This window comes from Mirounga angustirostris, unplaced genomic scaffold (assembly GCF_029215605.1).
Source record: "Mirounga angustirostris isolate CCGP_5_RB_7025 unplaced genomic scaffold, mMirAng1.0.hap1 SCAF_8, whole genome shotgun sequence".
Lineage (NCBI taxonomy): Eukaryota > Metazoa > Chordata > Mammalia > Carnivora > Phocidae > Mirounga > Mirounga angustirostris.
In genome coordinates this window covers 66,024,190-66,047,774 of record NW_026991716.1, presented here as the reverse complement: position 1 = coordinate 66,047,774, position 23,585 = coordinate 66,024,190, and the positions used below count along the sequence as shown (strand labels likewise).

Below are 23,585 nucleotides of genomic sequence, written 5' to 3'. Positions count from 1 at the left end.
ACTGCTTTCCACAGTGGCTGCACCATTCTACATTCCCACCAACGGTGCACAAGAGGTCCAATTTCTTTTTTTTTTTTAAAGATTTTATTTATTTATTTGACAGACAGACATAGTGAGAGCAGGAACACAAGCAGGGGGAGTGGGAGAGGGAGAAGCAGGCTTCCCGCAGAGCAGGGAGCCCGATGTGGGACTCGATCTCAGGACCCTGGGATCATGACCTGAGCCGAAGGCAGACGCTTAACGACTGAGCCACCCAGGCGCCCAAGAGGTCCAATTTCTTTACATCCTTATCAACACTTGTTATTCTCTGATTTATTTGTTTTTAATTTATAGTAATCATCCTAATTGTGTGACTATAGTTTCAAATACCAATTGGGATTATAAATGCAAAGGAAAAAGGTTACCAATTAACCTCTCTTGTCTAATCAAAATGGTTTATTGTGTTGAATTTGAGATGGCCTATGACTTGTTTTCATTGACTAACAGAATGCAAGTAGAGGAAAAATATGGGACTTCAGAGCAAAGTCTTAATTGACCACTGAAGTTACTTTTATCATCCTCTTAAAAATGTGTCCAGGAATCACCAGGTAAAGACCTACACTAGCTCACTATAGCATGAGAATTCACGGCAGGAGACTCAAAGTATCCTAGCTTAAAGTGAACATCAGCTACCAGACAAGTGAGGGAAGGCATCTCAGTCCATCTAGTCCCTATTGAGATACCAATTGACTCCCACCACATGAGCGGCTCCAGGAGAACACAGCAGAGGAACCACACAGTGCTCCCAGACAAATTTACTCTCAGGAAGCGAAGAACAAATTTTCGTTTTAAGCTGTTAAGTTTGGATGGTTTGTTTTGCACAGTAGCTAGTCAGTGGTGTGTTGGAGACTGCTCTCACCATATCGCAAAGCCAAGTGGGTGCAGCTCTTCTCAGCTCCACATTTTCCACATCGGTAATGTCACATTGCTGGCATGAAATTGGCCATGCTGTGAGTATTTACATATTTACATGTGGAAATCAGCAAATAAACAGGAGCTTTTTCTTTTTTAGAGAGAGAGAGAGCTAGTTAAGTATTTTTAACGCACCACTAGATACAGTCATTTAGATGCTGAGAGGATAACAGCTATCTGGTGACAAAGGAACAGACTTGAAAAACTCTGGGAGAGCTGCCGAGAGAAGCAACTATTGGGAGCCGCTGGAGCCGCTGGTCCTGGCTAGGGAAGTGTCTAGAGCTGCTACTGCTGTCTGGAGTTGTACTGCCATCAGGTGCTGGCGAGGGTTCCTGGGATCGTCGCTCACCCTGTGCTAGTGGGAGTCACTGCAGCTAGACTGGGCATGACAGCATTCATCAGGTCTGAAAGATGCTGAAGGGAACTGCCATGGGACTAATTTCCTGCTTAAAGGGCAGATATATCACGTGGAATGTAGGATAGTAGCGGAAGGGGTTGTATAGGTTAAGCTTCTATAACAAAGCAATTCCAATAGTTATGTTTCAAATAGCATAGATGTTTATTTCTCTCGTCACAGTTCAAGAGGCAGTAGACAGTACATCGTGGGAAGGTGGGTGTGTTTCATGAAGTCTTCTACGTATCCAGTTTCTTCCAAAAGCGTTTCTCCCTCTCCCTCAGGTGTAGTCCTTGTCTGCATGCCAAAGTGGCCCAAATGGCACCACATCTGATACTTAGGCTGTGGATAAGGTAATGAAAATAAGTAGAAGATACATCACTTCCTTTTAGGGAAAGGCATGGAAAGTTGCACACTTCACTTGTGCTCGAAAACCATTGGTAAGAGCTTATCACATGAATAACCCACAGATAAGGAGACATTTTTTTTCTAACTGAGCAACCATATGCTCAGCTAAAACTCAGGGATTGGTGTCTATTTCTAAAGGCAGAAGGCAAGATGTTGGAGAATGATTACCAGCCTTCACTACAATAAAAATGGGTATTTATAGAATCATCCATTCCGGGGCGCCTGGGTGGCTCAGTTGGTTGGGTGACTGCCTTCGGCTCAGGTCATGATCCTGGAGTCCTGGGATCGAGTCCCATATCGGGCTCCCCGCTCAGCGGGGAGTCTGCTTCTCCCTCTGACCCTTCTCCCTCTCATGCTCTCTGTCTCTCATTCTCTCTCTCGCAAATAAATAAAATCTTAAAAAAAAAAAAAGAATCATCCATTCCTCTAACCAACATGAATCCTATCATGTGGCTGACACTATTTTAAGTATTTGGATCATAGAGAAGAAAGACTCAGTAATTACCCTCAAAGTTCTCACAGTGTAAGAGATGTCTAAATAGATGGGTTGTAATAACATGTGAAGTTATAAAAGTACTGTGAACAAAATATCATGGGATCACAGAAGAAATATCAAGTTACCGCCTGAGGGGATTATGAAAGGTTTTATTGAGTTGGAATGTAAATAGAGTTGTGAAGAATAACTAGGCATTCACCAGACAGAAAAAGAAAGGCACTATAAGCAGAGCCAGTCCCTTGACATCCATGGCATGTCCAAGACTGGTTGAATTTATGATACAACCTAAGGAAACGGGAGGCTCAGAACCCAGCCCTCAGAATTTGGAGGAAAATGTACCTTGAAGAAAAAACAAGAAAGAAATTGCTTAGTGTAAAATGTATAAATCAAGCATGTATTTATGAAGTTAATTTAAAGTGTCATTTAAAATTATAGACACAAAATATGACTGTCTAAATTTTAAATATGGGCAGTGTGAAAATCAACAGAGTATTGTCTCCTGACGCCTTTCTAGATATTGCTACCTTGACTCACCTTCCACTCATTGTGCCTTTAATATCACTCTGTTAAGATTCACTCACAAGACATTTTCTGAAATAACACTCCAGACCTCTAAAGCAAGCTTTTCCTTAAGTCTTAACCTTTTCTATAAATTTAAGGGCATTATGCCCTTTAATTTAATGACAAATTTATATGTTGCATTTTTTGGAATGGCATCACAAGGGTATTTTATTTCTACACTTACTTCCAGGGTTCATTTACATCATTTTCTTTTTAATCAGATGACTTAAACAAAATAACATTTCATAGACCTACTGAGAGGAAAGAATTCTTTGTGGTTAGACATATTAGAGAAAACTAATACTGATCTTGAAATAGAAAATTCTGTATGTTTTATTGCAGTACCAAAAGCTCTAAAATAAAATGAGGGAGAAGCATACCCAAATTAATTCCCTCTGATAAACTGATTATTTCTGTTTCTAATCAGATTTTTGACTGAATTCACTACCCTCTCCCCACCCACTTTTGATGAAATCATTTTTGTAGATATAACTACTGTGCAGCACATTCTTAAATTCTTGGCAAAATTTTTTAAAAAGGAATTAAAAGTCGATTGTATTGTGAACCGTATTTAATAAAGTAGCATTTCCTGCCATTTTACCAAAGACAATGGAATAATAAAACCATCAGGAAATTTGTGTTTTTAAAACCTTAATTAACTTCGTGCCATAACACCCTGGGAGTTAAGACTCGTAGGCAACGCACTTTGTCCACGTGGTTCCGGAATAATCATTTCTATACTTCTGCTTGGAAAGGAGGAGCGAGGTAACTGACAGGCTTCTACTGAGTATGTGTTTGGAAATGGGGAATAAGACTGGATTAATCCTCCAGTTACGCAGTAGAATAAAGATTCAATATGCCTAATGAGGTGAAAAAGAATCAGTTAAAAATTGCCTTAATGTTCTAAAATTATTTTCAATAATGATTATTAATGCATTATGGAATTTGTGGGACTTTAGAGAAAGCCAGATTCTATATTCTATATTGTTACAAGTTTTTGCAGTCTTTAAAAATGTTGGCAAAAATGTTTATAATTCAATAATCACTAGAAATAATCCTGAAAAGAAATTAGAATGGAAGTAATTCAAAAAATGTGAAAGAAAATGTAGTTTTTATTTACGTTCTCTTTTTTAGCTTTTATTTATATCTTAACTAATTTTATTACATTACAAGTAGATTTTTATAGAATTTTGTAAAAACATTCAATGACTTCATAGATCTTAAAAGAAATTCATAGAGGTGTCCATCAGAACATATTGGGTTATGCTGTGAAAACCAACAATTAGAAAGCTTTCAGTGGTTTGGAAGAGTGAAACTTACTCCTTAACCGTGCTACACGCCCTCTGTGGGTTGGCAAGGTTGATGGCGGCACCATCTCGACACAAGCTTCCATGATCACACAATTAAGTGTAAGAGAATACGGCATGCACGTTCTGGGATTTAATACTTCTGCCTGGAAGTGACACACAGCAATTCCATTTATGTTTTATTGGCCAAAGCAAGCCACAAGGAATATCTGACTTGAAGTGGCAGGTAAGTCCAATCATAGCACATGTCTGGAATAAAATACTGAACATCTGTGAATAGCCCTAGTGACTAAGAGAACCTACCCTTTGAGTCATAAATATTCAGGTCACTGTCCTTTCCACATGCAATATATACTTACTTCTCCTAGGAGAAAGAACACCCAAAAGCTCCATCTGATTTTTTAGTCAGCTCCAAGTCCAGTGCTTTGAAATAATTTGTATTAAGTCCAGTGTGTTTTTTCTTGATTTGAAAATCAGAGAAAAAGAAAAGTTATCTATCCCTAATAAACACTATATAAGTAATGAATGAGAGAAAACATAATAGTGACCAAACAGCCCCATTCTGGTGCTAAGGAACCCCTACCCTTGGAAGTGGGTTGGGGGAAGTGGTCCTTCATTAGGCTCCTAGTCTACGCCCTCAGAGGAGCTTCTTCAGGTGACTGGACACTCTTATTCCTTGACTCCATGGCTATATCTCTGGAACTGGGCAGATTTCTCAGTTGGCCTCCTGTCTCTAGAAGACTGAGGTCCCAAAGTCCATTTTAAGTATTTAATAGTCATACTCTTTTTTTAGTTCAGACTGTTAATATTTTAGTCAGTATACTAACTCTTTTAACTCTTTTAAAAACTAGGGCTGCTGGAGTGGAGGGGGGCGGGAGGGATGGGGTGGCTGGGTGATGGACACTGGGGAGGTATGTGCTATGGTGAGCACTGTGAATTGTGTCAGACTGAGGAATCACAGACCTGTAACCCCTGAAACAAATAATACATTATACATTAATATAAATAAATAAATAAATAAATAAATAAATAAATAAATAAATAAAATAAAAAATAAAAAAATCTTAGTTCTACTCTGGGGCACCTAGGTGGTTTAGTCGGTTAAGCCTCCAACTCTCGATTTCGGCTCAAGTCATGATCTTAAGGTCTTGAGATGAAGCCCAGAGTTGGGCTCTGCACTCAGCGGGTGTCGACTTGAGATTCTCTCTCTCCTTCTCTTTCTGCCCCTCCCCTGCTCACTCGAGCTCTCTCTCTCTCTCACTCTCTCTCTCTCAAATAAATAAAATCTTAAAAAGAAAACTTAGTTGTGTTATCTATTTAATAATAGTCAACTTCACGTGCTATAATTCTTTTAGATACATGCCTTTCTCTAGATTTAATTAGAGGTATCTTGAACCTCTAAGGTGTTCACAACATGACTAAAACTTTTACCTTTTCTCCTTGAGCTATTACTGAGCACCTAAACTTAAAGAATTTAACAACGTGAAGACTTACACCCTTTATTTGATCCATTCTGTAGAACCCAAGTTTTATTCAGTTGTGTTGAGAAGTTTCCTTTCCAAATTGACAATACTAGATTCCTGAACCCTCTATGTCCTTTTTATTCCTGCTAGAAAATTTGCTACTTCTTTCTGAACATATTTCTTTCCAAATTTCAGTCCTATAAATAACATTTAATCCATGTTACTACTATTCTGTTGTCCAACCTGTTTACCTGAACAGACTCATTAGAGACATTGTCTTCCTTTTAAGTTATCTCAGATAAGCATTTTATCAAATATTTTGCAAATATAAAACCTATTATTCTTTGCATATAGTAAAGATTTGGTATGTATCTACCGGTATACTGATAAAAATAAAAGATATCCATTCATTTATTTACACATCTATTCAATTAATTTACACACAAATATGTATTAGGTACTTATCCAATATCACATGTGCCTCTGAAACACAAACCATATATTATAGTAAATAGCAAGGCATAATATTCTTTTTTTAAAAAAGATTTTATTTATTTATAAGAGAGGGAGAGAGAGCACGAGAGCTGGGAGGATCAGAGGGGTTGGGAGAAGCAGACTCCCTGCCAAGCAGAGAGCCTGACGCGGGGTTCGGGGCTCAGTCCTGGGACTCCGGGATTGTGACCTGAGCCAAAGGCAGATGCTTAACCGACTGAGCCACCCAGCACCCCAAGACATAATATTCTTCACTATCACATGTATCATTAAAAGGAGTATACATAAACTTGCTCACTGGAAGTTTGAATATTTTCAAATTCTCATGTATTGATTATTATGTACCAAGCATGATTTAAGGAGTTTGAATGAATTGAATCATTTAAGCAACACTGAAGACATATCTATTTGAATGCTGAATTAAAAAAAAAAAAGTTCTTAGTGATTCAAAGAATTAAAATTTTTTTCTTAATATACTCCCATGAAATATAGAGTGAAATTACATTTAATAGTGTTGGCTTTAACAACACAGTCTTGAATTACTAAAGTCAGAATTATGCATACATTTTAGCTTCTTACTCATTTTCTCCTTCTTGGTTATGTTTAATATTTTTCACAGATTTTAAAAATCTATAATACCTAGTTATTTAATAATACTGTGGTACTGGTTCTCAATCTGGGACAATTTTGTTCCCCACTGGACATTTGGCAATATCTAGAGGCATTTTTGGTTGTTATTACTTGAGGGAACCGGGGGAGAAAGATACTGGCATTTTATGGATCAAGGCCAGGGATACTGTTAAATATCCCATGATGACCCCCCAAACAAAGAATTATCCAGCCCAAAATGTCAATAGTTCCGAAGTTGAAAAGCCCTGTACTGGAATATTCTACTGACCTTGACCTTTATTGTAGCTCTCCAATTTTTGGAAGTGAAAGCTGATTTTAGGAAGCCTCACAGGCTGTCATTTAAGGTACATGACAGGTCATCACATGGTGAGCACTAAGAAAGATGAATCTGGCAAAAGGGGTTCTCAGGAATTTATATCGTGTTTTAAAATTCTAAGTCCTATGCAGGCTCTTTCCTAAAAAGCCATACAATCTTAAGGTTGGAAGAAATGTAGCTAATGTGACCACGCCTGACCTGACCCATGCAGCAATACCCTCTGCATCACCTTCAGCCATGGCCCCAAATCAGGTGATTTTCCACCTGGAACACTTCCAGTGATACTGTTGATCAGCTCTAAAGAATTTAAATGTCTGTGAAGCCTACACTTTCTTCCTGTTATTTTGCCCTTCAATTCCAGAGTAAGTGTGGACAAGTTTACTCCCTATGCTGTATGGCATTCCAGTATTTAAAAATCGCTATTGTGCCAACACTACTTATCCCCACCACGCTTTTTGCCCCCATTTTCCATGTTCATATACCTTCAGGGTATGCTACCATTCTTCTAGGTAGCACCCCTACACTACATGGCTCAGGACCTAACAAAATATAGGTGTAGCTAATGGGTGCTGAAACAACCATCTTAGTCAGAATCCAGTTGTGATCCAAGTAATACAGGAGCCACCTGAGCTAAACGATCACTGTTATGCGGATACTATTCAGGTAGCCTAAGATTAAAAACATACTTTTTAGCACTTATGCTATACTTTTAGTTCACATTGAACTGGATGGAACCTGAAGCTATTTTTTCTCCAATTTTTCATGCTCTAGTGTTGGCTCTGGAGCTAATAAAGATACTTAGAATCTTTTCTATTTTCCTTTTGACGCAGTTTTTTTTTTTTAATTTCTGTTACTCTTTTATCCATTCCAAATTTTTAAAAAATTTTTTTGAGTATAGTTGAAATGCAATGTTACATTAGTTTCAGGTGTACAACATCGTGATTGGACAAGTTTAAACATTATGTTATGCTCACCACTAAGTGTAGGTACCATCTGTCCCGTTACATCACTATTACAGTATCATTGACTGTGTTCCTAATGCTGTGCCTTTTATTCCTGTGACTTATTCACTCCATAACTGGAAGCCTGTATGTATCTCCTACTTCCCTTCATTCATTTTGCCCATCCCACCACCCACCTCCCCTCTGGCAACTATCAGTTTATTCTCTGTATTCATAGGTCTGATTCTGCTTTTCGTTTATTAATTTGTTTTGTTTTTTTAGATTCCACATATGAGTGAAATCATATGGTATTTGTCTTTCTCAGTCTGACTCATTTCAATTAACATAATACCCTCTGAGTTAATACCTAAGATATTTCGAATCTTTGAATATCACAATAGCTAAAGAAATAAAAGGACAAGGGGATGTAATGGGGCAATGAACACATACTATAGATATGGATCCTTGCAGATTCAATTTGCAGCTCATAGGCTGGCTATCTGAATGTAGGAGGTTACTCAAGCTCTCAGGGCTTCAGTTTCCCCAAGTATAAAATGGGAATAATTTTACCTGCCTTATAAAATGGTAATAAGAATTAAGTGAGTGAAGATTTGTTAAACCACATAGAATGGTTTGACCTATAGCAAGTGCTCAGTAAGTATGTACTAAAACAGCGGCGCCTGGGTGGCTCGGTCAGTTAAGCGTCTGCCTTTGGCCCAGGTCATGATCCCAGGGTCCTGGGATGGAGCCCCGCATTGGGCTCCCTGCTCCGCGGGGAGCCCGCTTCTCCATCTCCCTCTGCTCCTCTCCACCTTCCCCACTCGTGCTCTCTCTCTCAAATAAATAAATAAAATCTTTAAAAAAATGTATAAGTAACGTGCTAAAACAAGCAAACAAAATATATTTCCAGTGAAATCATGATGAACAGAATCCCAAAGAAAACTAGTTCTTCCCAGATTCCAATAAAATGCACATTTCTTCTCTATACATAGAGAATAAAACTGACTTTTGACAGAAAGTAGTTGAGTCCATGGTATAATACTCTAACTCTTCATGATTAATATGTATCCTTCTCCAGTCTGACAACCACAGTAATCCTTATCAGCCATGAAAGCAGCATGAATCTTCCAATACTTTAAGAAATTGAAATGTGTGTGTTTTTAAAAGGTGGCATAATTTTCCTGCTGGGCTGCATTAGAACGGATTGCTCATGGGCATGTTCACTGTTGAAATAGTACATCTACCACATAACATGGACCTAGATATTTCCCTAACCCCTTACTCAACCAATGTTTTCAGATATACTTGTTGACAGATTTTTTCCACATTAACACCTTCTGACTTAATTCAGTGGGATAATAGAATTCAGTGAAGGAAATTGATAACATGAATTGTGTAACATTATTGGGACATTGATGACTCCCCAGTATCTACTTAACTTGCATGTGTGAAACCCTTCCTTATTCTGCAAATCAGAACACACCTGCCATACTCTATTAAGCCTCAGAAAAGAATAGTGCTTAGCATCAGGGCAGAGAATGGATGTTCCCTCTCTTCCTTGGCAACAATAGTTATAAGCTGAGATGCAGTTTTTAGGCTTTCCCTGACACATACACCTGTTCTCTCCTTCCCAGCTTGAAGCCTTGCCCACATCCCCACTTACACATTCCATTGTTACTTTCTTTGTCCCTGACAGCTGCTGATATACTTGAATACCACTTATGCTTCTGCTGTCCTGCCTCTTTTACATGTTACAGACGTGATACCAAGCCTGGCAAAACTGAGTAACATAGAAAAATCTGATGGCTCTTCACTTTGAAAGTAGATGTCTGCACGTAGATGCAGGTTCTACCCACCACCCGCGCTGCCCCCCATTTTAGTAGCTTGGGACGTTTTTGAGTCTTGGTATAAACTGAAGGAATTCAAACTCTTACTGGCTGGAAGAATCTTGAGAGATTTTATTGGACACCCAAATTTTTCACTCAGATTTATACGCAGGAATATTCAAATTTCCCTAATTCTCCAAAATTCCTTCCCTTTTCTATCACCATGGCAGTGAGAGTAATCAAAGGGACAATAGCATAGTTCTCTGATGTTACCTTGTTCAGAGGCCTTGGTTCACCCTGTGATTTGCCAAGATTTTTTACCACCATGAGTAAGTTATACTTTACACTTTGAGGAAGCAAATTTCTTTAATTTTTTTTATACCATTAGCATTGGTTTCCTGAGAAAGTTTGAGAAAGAATTCTGGACATAACAGTGGTATTCTGAAGCATTAAATTCATTAATTGATTCAGATAAAAGTCATGAGACAAACTCCTATGCAGAGTTATATCTATTTAGTACCATTCCAAAGTGAGGAATCTCGGTAGATCAAGGAAAGATTATAAATTTGAAAGCGTTTATGTTATATCATTTAGCAGATTATTTATTATAAATATCTGTATTCTTTTTAATTGAGTCTTCAATAGGTATGTGCCAGTTCCTAACTGGGAAGATTAGGTAAAACTGGGATCTAGGAGACAAATTCCTGGAACCTAGGACTGAATAGAAGAATAGGAACAAAGTTCAGGCAGGGGTATAAATAAACATGTGGAAACCCAGACAGGCAGCAGTGGAAAAAGACAGCTTGTAGAAGCATGAGAAATATGAAAGTTTAGGCCCTAAGTACAGATTGAGTTGAGCCAGGAATTAAATGACACAGAAGTAAGGACAGGTTTCAATTCAGGGGCTCAGAAATTAGACTAGATTATATAATGTTGTAAATAGGTAGAGAAAGAGAGAGATACAGTAAGTTAACTTAACTTGAACTAAACAAAGTTAAATTAAATTGTATTACATTAAATTAAAAAGAGCACCTACCAGGCCTAGAAAGAATTCTTCTGGATTCCTATAGCTGCTACATATTTCTACTATTTCGTTTGAGGCATTATTGATCTCCTCCCTATCTGATAATATCCCCTCACTGCCATACAAGTACATGTATACTCATGATATAAACACACACAGAAACCTTACCTAGAGACACACCAAGTAGCCTTGATACCAATCTGTGCCTGTTCTGTCCTTCCTACTAGAATGCAAGCTTTTTGAAGGTAAGGATTTTGTCTGTTTTGCACACAACTAAATCCTCAGTGCCTGGTGCAATGCCTTGCATGAAGCTGAATGAATGAGCTTACACAGAAATGTTTCTACTTCTTGCCTGTAAAATGTTCTGTCTTTACCAACTATAAACATCATTATATGAGCAACCTTCAGAAAGTCACATTTTTATAAGCTGCCACAATCCTGGGGTAGCTAATGGACAACAGTACAAAGCTCACTTTCCATTCATCAGCCATCATGCTTGATAGCACCGTTTACCTCAGTCTTCACTGAAAGTTCATTTCTTCCTGGTCAGATTATCACCCAGACTCTTTTTTTTTTTTTAATGCTGCCTTCATATGCCTTCTAATTCCAGACTTCTGCTCTATGAAATTCAAGCTATATATTGCAAAATGGAAATGTTCTTGCTTTCAATTATTTTCTCTTAAGGACACTACTTTCCTTGCAGGTTTCTCAAAGATAGGCTATTTTATTCTATCACACACCATGTCTCTCAAGGCCAGGAAGTGGGGTTAGTGGTATTCTTGTTAAATGTTGCCCCTCAGACTATTAGTCCCATCCTCTGCCAAACTTTTTGGGGGCCTGCTGCTTTCATGAAGTGTATGTTCAGATACCCCAGTTTTTGGAACTCATTTGAGGTTTTTTTTGAACCTTTCCCTACTGAGAATCCATCTCCTGGTTTAGGATCAATCTCAGACTAATATTCTATTGGGGCATCCTTTAAAGGTTTAATTACAAGCCTTGTTCCAACTTGACATCAGTCCTCATACAACTCTGTGATTTCGCTTGTATTCCTATGCTTTTGCTTTTCACATTCTGACCTTTTCCTCAGCAAGAGAGCCTCAGTTCTGACAATTAATTACTGTGATTGGTAGCCTTGGTTAATTGTTGCAATTGCTTTTTCCATAGTAACAACCCAGTCATTTGCCTTGGTCAGCATGTGTAATGATTGTTTCATTTAGAAGCAATTTCCCAGTTTGGATAGAAGAGTTGACAATTACATTCATTGAAATACATTTCTCATGTGCTATCCAAGCCAATTAAAGCACCCAAAGTCTTTTTTTTGCTTTTATTATAACAGTGTCCATTTATCTGAGATGGTATAAATGGACACTATTGACTCAAAGAATGATGATTCAACCTAAAATTTTCAAAGTGATTTTGATACAGAACAATACATTCATTAATCAACCATTATCAGACCTTAGAAAGGATAGAGGTTAGGCTAAATCAATGTTGACTTTTTAAGCTATACAATAATTTTTTAGCATTTGGTTTAAATATAACCATAAAACACAGTACTCTTAGAATAGAACTCAATGCCTTGAAAAAAGTAGATAATAGTTATTGTATTTTGAATGTTATAGAGTACAATCTTACCAAAAAATAATAAATGATAGAGGTAGCCTCTCTTCATTTCTTTCCTGCAACCAAATTTCATCTATTCTGTGTTGCAAAGTGTTTCTTCTGTTATTTCCTATGTTTTTAACACTCAAGCTTTCCTAAATTAAATTTTCTATTTTGAGATAATTGTAGATTCTCATACTGTTGTAAGAAATAATATTTTAAAAAAAACAACCATGTACATTTAGCCCAGTTGCCACAATGGTAACAACTTGCAAAACAATAATACAATATCACAACCAGGAGATTGACTTTAATACATTTAATATGCCATCACTTTATGGATTACTCATTTTGCCTTTTTTTTTTTTGTAGCCACACAGATTTCTCTCTCACCTCCCTCCTATCCTATTTACTTAAATCATAGAAACCAATAATTAGTTCTCCATTCTCTAATTTTTCACTTCAAAAATGCTATGTAAATGGAATCATATAATATGTAATATTTGGATGTTGGCTTTTTTTAAACTCAGCATAATTATTTAGAGATTCACCCAAATTGTTGTGTGTATAATACTTTGCTCCTCTTTATTGCTGATTAGTATTCCATGATATGGATGTTTCACAATTTGTCTAATCGTTCACTAAGGACATTTGGATTGTTTCCAGTTTGGGACTATTATGAATAAAGCTGTTCTCAACATTCATTTATAGGTTTTTGTGTCAATATAAATTTTTTATTTCTTCATTGCATGATTAGTTTTTTTTTAATAAGCTGTCAAATTGTTTTCTAGATCAGCCATACCGTTTTTACACATTCTACTAGTTTCACATCTTCAGTGAAACATCTTTTCATGCTTTTGCCTATTTTCTAATTTAGTTTTTTAATGTTGTTTTTTTATTTTTTGTTTGTTTTACTTTTCAGTTTTAATAATTCTGTATATATTCCAGATACTAGAACTTTGTTGGATATATGTTTTGAAAATATTTTCTTCCAGGGGTGCCTGGGTGGCTCAGTCATTAAGCGTCTGCCTTCAGCTCAAGTCATGGTCCCACGGTCCTGGAATCGAGCCCCGCATCGGGCTCCCTGGTCAGCAGGAAGCCTGCTTCTCCCTCTCCCCCTCCCCCTGCTTGTGTTCCCTCTCTCGCTGTGTCTCTCTCTGTCAAATAAATAAGTAAAATCTTTAAAAAAAAAAAAAGGAAAATATTTTCTTCCAGTCTGTAGTTTGTCTTTTCATCCTCTTAACAGGGTCTTTCACAGAGCAAAAGTATTTTGATGAAGTCCAATTTATCAAATTTTCTTTATATGGATTTTCCCTGTGGCGTCAAGACCTCTTTGCCTAACCATAAATTCTGAAGATTTTCTCTGGCTTCATGTTAAAAGCTTTATAATTTTATATTCTACATTTAAGTCTGTTATCCATTTGAGTGAATTTTTCGTTATTTTTAAGATTTTATTTATTTATTTGAGAGAGAGAGAGAGAGCTGAAGGGAGAGGGAGAAAGAATCTGAAGCAGACGCCGTGCTGAGCACAGAGCCCGACAAGGGACTCCATCTTACGACCCGAGATCATGACCTGAGCTGAAATCAAGAGTCGGACGATTAACCAACTGAGCCACGCAGGCACCCCAAGTGAATTTTTCTATAAAGTGCGAGGTATAAGTCAAGGTTCTTTTTTTTCACCTAGCACAAATCAATTGCTCCAACACCATTGTTGAAAGGGCTATCTGTCCTGCAATGATTCCTTTTGTGACTGTCAAAAATTAGCAGGCCATACTTATATGGGGTGATTTCAGGGCTCTCTATTCTGTTTAACTGATCTGTGTGTCTATCCTGCCAATACCACCAGAGTCTTGTTTACTGCAAATATATACAGTCTTGAAATCGGTTAGGCTATTTTTTCCACCTTTTTTTCCCCCAGAATTGTTTTAGCTATTTGAATTCCCTGTTTTTCTATGTAGATTCTAAAAGTCTTATCTAATATGCACAAAAAACCTTGCTGGGACTTTTACAGGAATTATGTTAAAATTATCAATTAAAGGAGACTTAACAATTAAAGAATTGTTAAGTCTTTCAACTCATGAACATGATATGTCTTTCCATTTGTATACATATTCTTTGATTTTGTTCATAGTGTATTATAATTTTCAGTATGCAAGAACTGTACATATTTGCTAGGATTATTCTTGAGTAGTTCATTTAATTTTGAGAGACTTTAAATGGTATTGTGTCTTTAATTTCAGTGTTGATACATTCATATCTAGTATATAGAAATTCAGTTGATTTTTTTTTTCTGTCTACCTTGTGTTCTGTGTATCTGTTTTGCTAGGTCTCAGACTACTGTTAATGATGCTGTGGGTTAGAAATGTCTGAGACGTTTACCATTGTGGTAAGCTCCTATAGACATTTCTCCAACAAGAGTCAATATTGAGGATGGACCAGCTCTTGTGGTTCTTTTATTATTGCAATACGCACCTCAGCAAAAACCACCGGGACACTTGGATGACCAAGATGTATTACTCACAGGTCCTGGAGGATATATGGAATACCTGAGGACCTCACAATGAAGTTGTGGATAGAGAAAGAGAGAGCATGAATCCAGGGCTCTCCTTTTAATAAGGTGAAGGGTGAGGTGTCTAGGGCTTAATGAGTTTACTTTTTATTGGCAAATTTAAAGCAAAAGAGTAGGAGTTAAAGCACAGAAACGGAAAAAGCAAAGTCACTCAAGTGGTCAGTTATCTAGGTTACCCAGGGCTTTTGAAAAGGGGAACTTCAGGGTGGGGACAGACTGGTTTTTTATTTAATTTTTTGCTTGTAGTTGTGTCTTAAAACTAGCATTATGTGTATTTGAGAGGGATGTCTTTGAAATGAATACCTTGGTATCAAAAGCTTAATATCATAAAAAGCTTAGTATCAGGCACTTACACTATAATGTCTTATGATTTTAGTGAATGCACTTATTAGGTCTAGGTGTTTTTTTTTTTTTAAATATTTTATTTATTTGACAGAGAGAGACAGAGCGAGAGAGGGAACACAAGCAGGGGGAGAGGGAGAAGCAGGCTTCCCGCCGAGCAGGGAGCCCGATGCGGGGCTCGATCCCAGGACCCTGGGACCATGACCTGAGCCGAAGGCAGACACTTAACGGCTGAGCCACCCAGGCGCCCCAGGTCTAGGTGATTTTTTATAGAATTCTTGTAATGTACAAAATCTATGCCTACATAGACAAACATGTCATCTAAAAATAGAAACAGTTAATTGCTTTTTGGCCTTTTGTCTAGGATTAAGTATAAAAATAAAAACTTTTTTCTATTCAATCTTTGTATGGTTTTATTTCTTCCTTTAAAAAAAAAAAACTTCCTTTAAAAAAAATTATTTATCAGATTATACTGGCTAGTATTTCAATAAAATATTAAGTAAGAGTGTATATTGTTGTCTTGTTTTCAATCTTAGGAAAGGCAAATTATCCATTTTTTTCTTTTGTTGCTTGAACTTTTCGTGTGTATCTTAAAAACCATTACCCATATAAGGTTGCAAAGATTTACTCCAATGTTTCTTCTAAGAGTTTTGTGGTCTTAGCAATTTACATGTGGGTCTTTAATCCATTTTGAGTTCATTTTTGTATGTAGTATGAGATAGCAAACTTTTTTCTTTTCAATATGGATATCCATTTGACAACCCATCATAATTTCTTGGAAGGAATCTTCTTTCTCCAATTGTGTTGTCTTGACGTCTTTGTTGAAAATCACTTGACTGTAACTGTAAGGGTTTATTTTTGGTTTCTCAATACTATTCCATTGAGCTTTATCTAGTACATACTCTTGATTACTGTAGATTTGTAGTAAGCTTTGAAATCAGGAAATGTGAAATCTCTAGCTTGTTTTGGCTATTCTGAGTCCCTTGCATTTCCATATAAATTTTAGGAAAGCTTGTCAATTTCTAAAAAACAAACAAAAACAAAAACAAACAAAACACCTGGAATTTTGACAAGATTTGCACTGAAAGTGTAGGTCAGTTCAGAGAGTTTTTCAATCTGAACAACATAAGTCTTCCAATTCATGGGCTTGGGATGGTTTTTAATTTATTTAGATATGCTTTCATTTCTTTCAGTGATGTTCTATGGTTTTACATGTGCAAGCCTTGGACTCCTTTTGTCAAATTTATTCCCAAGCATATCATTCTTTTGATGGTTTGTAAATGAGGTTGTTTTCTTAGTTTCATTTTCTAATTGTTCATGGCTAATATGTAAAAATAAAATTGATTTTTTATATTGATCTTGGACCTGCAAAATTGCTGAATTATTTATTAGTTCTAATAGTTCTTTTATGGATTCTTTAGGACTGTCCACATGTTATATGTAGATTAAAAAAAAACAAACACAAAACTTCTTCCCTTCCAATCTGGATGCCTGGGTTTTTTTGTTTTTTTGTTTTTTCCTCCTTGATTAATTGCCCTAGCAAGAATTCCCAGTGCAATGTTGAATAGAAGTGGAGAGAGTATACAAATTTGTCTTGTTCCTTATCTAAGGGGGAAAGCATTCAGTCCTTACCATTAAGTATGACATTAGCTGTGACTTTACCATACATATCCACAACAGGATGAGGACATTCTCTTCTATTTCCAGTTTGTTGAGTGTTTTTATCATGAAAGGGTAATGGATTTCATCAAACGATTTTTTTTCTAAATCTACTCAGATGATCGTCTGCTTTTGTCTTTTGCTTTTGTCTGCATATTCTGTCAATATGTTGTATTGCATTGATTTGTTCTCATATATTAAACCAACTTTAGATTCCTGTTTTAAATCCAACCAGGTCATGTATATAATCTGAGCTTCTATTTATATTTTTTCACTCTTTTTCTTTCTATTTCTCAGAGTGGATAGTATCATTAGACCTCTCTTCTAGTTTCTTTTTTTAGTTCAAACCCATTGTTAAGCCCCTCTGGTGATTTTCACATTCCAGTTATTGTACTTTTCAACTCTTGAATTTCTATTTGGCCCTTTTTAAAATAACTTCTATCTCCATATTTGACGGCACATTGTTCTCATACTTCTGTTTAATTATTTAGACATGCTTTCCTTTACAGTTTTCAACATATTTACAATGGCTTAAAGTCCATTTTGAGTAAATCCACCATCTGGGCTACTTCAGGCTCTATTGAGTTTTTTTTTTTCTGTGTATAGGCTATACTCATTTTTTGTTTCTTTACATGCTTCGTAATTTCGTTGGAAACTAAACATTCAAATAATAATGTGGCAACTCTGGAACTCAAAATCCTTCTCCCCCAAACCAGGATTTGCTGTTGCTGCTATTCATTATTATTGCTGCTATCTATTTGTGTAGCAACTTTCTTGACTAATTTTATAAAATCTGTAGTCTTTTAGATATTTGGGCATTGATGTTTTGCTTGGTTACTTTAGTAGTCTGCTAATGGTTGGACAGATTTCTTTAAATACCTTGAACCAGTGTCTCCTGGCCTTTGTGGACTGGAGGAACCTTTTGACGCTCCAGCAAGCAGTTTACAATTCTATTCCTGCCTTTGCTTTTCCCTTGCACCAAGCCTCAAGGTCAGCCAGACGTGAGAGATTAGGGCCTTCTCAGGTCTTTCCTTGGCATTTTCATAGCCTTGATCATATGTATAATGTTCTAGGTTCCCAAGAAAATCTCAGAGCTTTTCAAATTCCCTTCGTGGACATATCTTAAGCAAATTTTTATATTTAAGGTTTTTTTCAACTTGCTGTTACCCCAACTGGAATCTTCATTGAAGGCAATTGTAAAATTCAGTGATTATCACTGATCATTTTTGACAAATGCCATAGGGTTTTGCAATGTGTACAAAGCAATCTCTGAATCAGCTCAAATAAAGAAAAACCTTTAGTGTGGAGCCTTTTATGGGGGTTCCAAACAGATCAAATAGTGACAATTTTCTGAGCATGAGACGTTAGGGGATCTCCAAACTCATTCTGCTCTGCTAGGCTGCTGCTTTTTGCAACTACTATATTCTCAAGGTTATTGGTCTTCAAGGCTATCATGGAGTTGGAAAGAAGGGGCTGGGAATAGGGCAAGTTAAAATGCCATAAAATTTGCTCTTCTTACCAAGATACAACCATTGTTTCTTGAAAAAATGTTCCTGAGTTTTTGTAAGCGTTGGGTTAATTTCCAGAATTCTTGATTTTGCAATTGAATTCTGAAAAGTTGATTGTGACAATTTTCAACAGTGTCCTTACTGCTTTTATGAAGGACTAAACTTTTAGAGTTTCTTACTCTGCTATTTCAGATACGTTTCTCATCCAGATTACTTTTAATAATAGCCTCAAACATATTGTCAAAATTGTCTTAAATCCACTTTGATTAAGTCAGTGAACTGTTGTTGTTTGCCTATAGAATAAAATAAAATGCTCTATCTAGTTCAGTGTTCAAAATTCTCAATATTCTGACCTAACCAATCTTCAAAACTTTTTATATATCCTTTTTCTATAACCTTTATATAGGTATCCTTTTAATATATCCTTTTTTAAACCTATTTTATATATATAAATAGAATTTGTGCCTGAAATAGCCCAAATGTTGGATTTACTCAAAATGGACTTTCACCCTTTCAGGCAATCCACTGATAATTTACTTCAAACTTTTCACAACAATTTCTTTGTAAAATGAAAGGTACACATATATCTGGAGTGCCCTTTGTATCTTCCATCTCTGCATGGCCAAGCAAAAATGCTACCTATTCCCATGAAGATTTTGCTTAGTAACCTAATCATAAATACTGTCTTTAATAAACTCCTAAAGTAATTGTTTTTTCTAACAAGTATAGCATATTCTATTATGTTTTCATATCTTACTTTATAGCAACTTTTTTTACATTTCTGGTTTGTTTTCCATTAGAATAAAATCTTAGAAGATAGGATAATATTACATGTAGACTTGGAAATATGTCAGGCATTTAATAAATGCCTTCTGAATGATTGACTGTATATATTAAAAAATGAATAAAATATACATAAATGAATACTATTATCTTATATCTTTTAGAGAATTATTTCTAATCTTTATTTTTCCCAATATTTTCTAATAGCGTCCCTTGTATATAAGAATGTATTAAATTACTAATATGAATAAGACACTATTTTATTATGTTTAGGTTGAATTACACTTACTGTAATTTCCACATATTTTAACATTTTAAATATTTCCAGAGATGCCTGGACAAAGATGTTGACACTTAAGTAATTTTTAACCAAATTATTTTCTAATGTCAAATATTTATGTTTGGGATACATTATCTAGTATAATAAAACACTTCAGTCTTTTTTAGTGCGTACCTAAATCATATTGAATATAATCGGTGTTATGGATTCCCAACAAAGAACATTCATATCGTATAGCCTGAACTACTATAGTCATTTCATTTGTTGATTGACATATGCATAAAACAGGCAAAAGCAATTACGTTGACAGAATTTTTGATATGTGAAGCATCAGAAGAATGAGAATCAAGAACCATCAGCTATCAATCCATGAGCAGATGTCATCAAAAAGGACTTTGACTCTGCTAAAAAGACACTATAGTCCCTCTGCTACTAGATTAAAATCCCTCTTGGGAAAATTTTCTTTTCTTTGTTTCTCAAGTACTGTTACATGATTTACTTTTGAATAATGGAAGATACAGTCTAAAGTTTACTCAAATTCTTACTGCAAAGTATAAACAAATAATATCTTGATTGGATTAGTAATAAAACATAAAAAAAATAAGGTGAATCGTGCTTGGAGATTACTGATAATATAAACTTGGAATTTTTTTGAATACACTTGTGGCTAGAATTTAAACTAAAGCAATATAGCTTCTTTTTTGTCAGTTAATCTTTCTTCTCAAATTTTTCCTTTCATTAAAAATCTGTAAGATGGTTACAATGGAGCTTTTCTATATCTATCCTAATGATTGGCATTTTCTGAAAAGCAGCCCCATGCTAGTATTTATTTTGATACCCAACCTTTATAATGGGACACGAATGCATTAAGTTTTCACTTTCCACCCATTTGAAGATTTTAGAAATATATAATCCCAAGAGGAGGTACTAGGGATTTGCTTTTGTAGTCACTATGTCTGTATTTCTTCCTTCCAATTTCATCATAAAAACGGTTGTCTTTTAAGAGAGACAGGGAATTGAAAATGTTGCTCAGGGAGGAGGAGATCCAAGAGGTATCCAAAGAAAGATGGGAACTTCCCAGTCAAAGCTGATGAGTCACAACACAAAGACAGTAAAACATCCTCTATCTTTAACATAACATTATGACTGTGTTTTCCAAGGAATTACTTCATGCTCAAATTCCCACCAATAAAGGGAAATTATTGAAAATATATTTGCTAAAGAATATACACAGCAATAATAAGAAAAGACCCTTGTCTGAGCATCTGGGCCTCATAAGATCTCAGGAACACTACACAGTTGGGCTCATAAAAACAGGAATGCAGGGGCGCCTGGGTGGCTCAGTCGTTAAGCGTCTGCCTTCTGCTCAGGTTAAGATCCCAAGGTCCTGGGATTGAGCCCCACGTTGGGCTCCCTACTCAGTGGGAAGCCTGCTTCTCCCTCTCCCACTCTACCCGCTTGTGTTCCCTCTCTTGCTGTCTCTCTCTCTCTGTCAAAATGAATAAATAAAATCTTTAAAAAAAAACAAACAGGAAGGGAGTTTGGGAAGAGATGTGGATATTGAATTTCCAGATCAGCAGTGGGTCTGTAGCTCTCTCTGTGTTTGACTATTATGCTGACTTTGGTAAATCTTGCCTCTGCTTCTATTGCTCTTACCTCTGACAAACACCTTCTCTTGATTTGCCTTTTCATTTCTTCATTGCTTCAATTTACTCACAGTCTCTGCTTCCTCTCAGATGCTGCTTATTAATTACTCTTCCTCATGTCTTCTGCTTATTGCCATTTTTCCCTATATTTTGGCTTCTGCCCCCTGCCACCAGCCAGTCACCTCTAGGTCTTCAATTCAGATTCCCAGAATTCAAATGCAGGTCTAGGATCAAGGGCACAGGAGGAGGCTTGAGATTTTAACTGCATGAGGGAAAACCTCATCCTTTGAGACTGAAGGGGAAAAAGGTGAGATAGATACTTCTGTTGGTTTGGGGACAGGAAGTTGAGAGCAATCATGTCTAATGATTTTTGTCTCTTTAACAGAGTAAGAGACAACACTGTCTGCTAAGAGTGAAGCACGGGGTTCAGGTAAGGAGCTTATAGAGTTGTGGAGGTTTGGACTAGTTTTAGAGGGGAAGCTGGCCAGGAAGAGGTGAAACAATTGACAGGTGGAGTTGAGAGCTGAGGTCTGAGACCAGGTGGGGCCAATCTGCCAGTCCATTTGGATAATGTGCTTTCTTTCCGATTGCATGATTTCAGTACAGCAATGCCACCTCAACCCCTTCAACTCCCTGGTTAGGGACGATGAGGGCAGATGAAAGGCTGCTCAGGACATCAGCCACTTGCACTGAGAGAGAAGAAAAGTTAGGAAGAGGCTGGGGTGATGGAGAGGTCAGGGACTTCCAGTCCTTGAAGTCCTCCCAATCCACTTGAAGAATTGGATGCCAATGCAGAAGGATGGGTGATTAGGTCTAAAAAGTAGGACACTGGAATGGGGTGAGCCAGATTTCAGAGGTGATGCCATGATGTGGTATGTGTGGTAGATTAAATCTGACCACAACTCCTGTACAGCTCTTCTTTCAACTCTGTAGCTGAGCTGGCCTTTGGACTTGCTCTCATCAACAGGACAAGTTCTGGAGTCTGAGCCTTGAGAGGCCTTATGGCTCCTGCCTTTCCTCTCTTGGGACACTGCCCTGGGACTGCCATAGCATGAAAAAGCCCAAGATGAAAGAATCTGGAAAGAGAGACCCAGCCATCCCAGCTGTCTCAGCTGGGCCCATCCCATACCTGTTGCCAACCAAATGCAGCCACAGGAGTGAGCCCAGTGGACACCAGCAGAAGGACTGTCCAATCAACCCACAGACTGATGAAAAATAATAAATATTTGTAAAATATGGTATATTTTTTAAAATAAACAAACCTGGCATGTCTGAGGCCCAGGTGGTAATCCAGAGCAAGTAAGAGATGCAGTCAGAGAGGATACAGGGCGAGGAAGGTGATTGTGTTAAAAATCACTGTAAAACTTGGACTTCCGCTCTGTGATGCAAAGGCATTCAACAGATTCATGCAGGGGAATGACATGATCTGACTTGAGTTTTAAAAGGATCACTTTTATGAATAGCTACAATAAGACATTACATGTAAATATGATGTGACATTGCTCTATTAGTTCACTGAAGACTGATTAGAATATGAATACAAAAAGTATGGGTTTGGCAGTCACATTAATTGACTACTGTTGACAGCTAAATTGGATAATTTGAGTCCAGATATAGAAATTTTGGCTTTGGTTTTTGTAGATGAGATTTACATTCTCATTAACTTAATTTTGCTTCTACATGCCTCTAGGTTACCTTTCCCAGTATTATTTGAGTTCACAATTTTCACAAATTTTCCAAAGTAGAGTCTAGGTCAAGTAAGAAACTATAATAATGCAGATTTCTGTGTAACAGTAAATCTTTTTGAGATTTCAGAGATGTATTCTATAAATATAACCAAATGAAATCATTTTTATACAAATCAGAAATTTTTAAGTAACTCATAAAATCTTTTTTTCTAAATTCTGTCAAACTACAATTTAAAAAAACCCATCAGTAATACAATGTTTGGAATAATAAAGCTAAATGAAAAATGATGTATAAAAGAATCAGAAAATGCTGCACCATTTTAATTTACATCTAAAACCTCCTACAATGACCTCTCCTTGGATATGGCAACATATTTTAACAAACAACTAAATTCTACTAAAATCAGTACAAGTTACCTCTAATTTTTGAAGCAGCAAGATACATGACACAATTTATTTTTATATTCAATTATCTATGCCTAAAAATATAATAAAATGCTGAGTTTAAATTTGGCCAATATGACCTCAGTAAATTTTGCACAACTCCATCTTAAGGCATTATCTCAAATTTCTTTCTTGAAAACTCAAGTGTTGTCAGGAAGAGGCTTAAGTAATTACAAGGGTAAGAGGGGAATCCGAAGGGGGAGACGAACCATGAGAGACTATGGACTCTGAGAAACAAACTGAGGGTTCAAGAGG

General features: G+C 36.6%; 2 long non-coding RNA genes across 2 annotated transcripts in view; one reads left to right on the top strand and one right to left on the bottom strand.

The window, feature by feature from the left end:
- Window positions 1-23,585, top strand: part of LOC123837870 (uncharacterized) — a 253,775-nt gene that overhangs the window by 229,430 nt on the left and 760 nt on the right. The window contains exon 4 of the long non-coding RNA XR_008505336.2: window positions 21,584-21,628. This is a non-coding gene — a long non-coding RNA (uncharacterized LOC123837870). The remainder of the gene's footprint in view (window positions 1-21,583; window positions 21,629-23,585) is intronic.
- The window catches only part of LOC123837869 (uncharacterized), a 52,909-nt gene continuing 30,554 nt past the window's right edge, over window positions 1,231-23,585 (bottom strand). Inside the window, exons 2-3 of the long non-coding RNA XR_006789296.3 lie at window positions 4,131-4,263; window positions 1,231-1,687 (exon numbers count right to left, since the gene is read on the bottom strand). This is a non-coding gene — a long non-coding RNA (uncharacterized LOC123837869). The remainder of the gene's footprint in view (window positions 1,688-4,130; window positions 4,264-23,585) is intronic.